Below are 2,447 nucleotides of genomic sequence, written 5' to 3'. Positions count from 1 at the left end.
ATTCTCTCCCCCATCCCACTGGGGGGGAGGGAGTGAGCGGCTGGGTGGTGCTTAGTTGCCGGCTGAGGTTAAACCATGACACTTGACCAAGAGATATCTCAGGGCCCTATCATCACAGCATCTGATCACTTCAAAATTTTTAATGTCTTTATTCTCACAGCAGCCATCTGAAGTAGAACAGGATTTTTATCCCTATTTGGCACTTAAGATTACACTTTCATGCATATGAAGGCAACACAGAATCCATAATGAGAAGGAGACCTGTATAACATAACATGGACACACAGGGAGCCGTTAGGTTGCTGATGTCCCAGAGTGAAATCAAACCTTTGTGTTAAAAGCATTTACAAAGCATAGGAAAAGATAAATGCCCCAAACCAGATTCTCAGAGTTGACCTTCTGAGACTGGAGCTGCCAGTAGGAAACACTGAAGACAGGGAGAAGTACACTTTAAATCTTGCTCTTCTCTGGACCACTTTGCTCCCAAATTTATAACCCAAATCTCTCTCTTAAAAGGCAGTCCTACCCTTTCTTTAAATAAATAAATAATCTAATGCATGCATACATACATACATACATACAATTCTTTCTCTGAAAAAACTATGGTGGCATATGATTTGTTCACCTGATTGAGATGAGTCACAGGATTGATATGATTTGAATATATAAACTCATTTTGGAAAACACAGTTAATTCTGTTATTGAGCAAGTTCACATCTCTCACCTCCCACTTCCCTTTTGGCAATCTGAAGTAGGAGTGCTTCCAGCCTTTTTAGAAAAAAGAAAAAAAAACCCCTCTCCTCCTCATGCTGTGTTTGGACAGATGAAAACAAACTTCTTCCTAGCACAGATGAGGCAAATACAACCGCAGACTTCTCAGTAAAGTTGGACTGAAGTTTTTAAATGATTAAAATATGTAAAGCAACCCTTTTGGGCTAGTAGATCTATATTTTGATACCCATGAATGCAACAAATATGATATATTTTTTGCCTAGTGTATACGTATCTCTTCAAGGTCATCCTGTACAGTGGACATTTGCTTACTTGATGGTACAGGCATAGGATATTTGTGGATGAGAACAGTATTTTAATTAGAATAACGTTCCTGCCCATCATGATTCTGGCCTTACACAGACATAACGGGCTTGGGTAGCTGAGTTTCTCAAGTGAGTAGCACCTGTTATTACCAGAAAAATAAATGTAAGGGAGTCCTTGCAGCTATATCAATTATTTACAATTCTTAATTTCTCTTATTACAACCATTATTTCTTGTTATAGAGCCACAGGTATACACAGCACACAGAAAAATTAGATTTTTAGCCATTTCTAAGATGTTGATGATGTAAAGCACTATGCTGTCTTCTGAGATGCTGGTCAGGTTTATTCTTTGTTTCCTCACTATATTGCTACAAAACCCGGCACTGGCTCTCCTTAGGAAAGTTGCCATGAAGCAAGAGAATTAAGGGGTCCTTAGGAATTAAGGATAGACTTTAGCATAGACATAGAATAAATAACGCTCTGAAAATTCATCTAAGGAAATAATTTCATGCTCTGCATTTATTACTGTTGCAGGAATTGTGCACTGAGTGTTGCTTAAACCCACCTATAATGTTCAAACGATAAAATTCACCAGTCTCTAATCATGCTGAATCTGTACGAGGACTGATGATCTGTGAAATCTGTGTTCAAATGGGGTACACCTCAAACGGCCAAGCTCATGGCACTGTTTCTGCTTGCAATGGATAAATTCTGTCTTTGACTTCTGTGGTCTCACAGAATACTTCTGGGGGAACGTAGGAGTTCCTGCAAAAGGAGGTCATGAAACACCTCTGCTCCTACCTGCTGATTTGCAGATAGTTTATCCCATGGCATGAACCCCTTGGAGGCACCCTACTGCTTGCAAACTCCACTTCTTAACTTATCTTCAGTACTTCCTAAATTGATAGTAATGAGCTTAAGAAGTTGTCAGGGAAGAAAACAAGCAAACTCCTTGTTTCTGTCTCAGTGCCAAGATACAATGGTGATGTGCATGTTAAGAAAAAAAAATCTAGGTAGATATACAGAGCGAATTAAATACATAATTTAAGAGAAAATATTATTAGAGAAAAAAAGCACTGAGACTTGAGTGCTCATTATTTCTAGTACATTAAAAAGTAATTGTTAAATTTTACTCTTCTTATAGCTGAAGATTTTAAAGCACTTTACAAACATTAGCAAATTGACTTTCCCAGCATCCCAGGCAGAAAGTTAAGGCTTATTATCTGCACTATGTGCATGGACAAAGAGACTGCAGACTCTTGGAACTCTTATATGTACAAATGTTCCCATATATAACCATGGAAATTATTATGCATAGAATCATAGAATCATTTATGTTCGAAAAAACCCTTAAGATCATCAAGTCCAACCATTAACCTAACACTGCCAAGTCCACCACTAAACCATGT

This window comes from Aptenodytes forsteri, unplaced genomic scaffold (assembly GCF_000699145.1).
Source record: "Aptenodytes forsteri isolate BGI_AS27 unplaced genomic scaffold, ASM69914v1 Scaffold182, whole genome shotgun sequence".
Classification (NCBI taxonomy): domain Eukaryota; kingdom Metazoa; phylum Chordata; class Aves; order Sphenisciformes; family Spheniscidae; genus Aptenodytes; species Aptenodytes forsteri.
Note: the sequence above shows the minus strand (reverse complement) of the source record.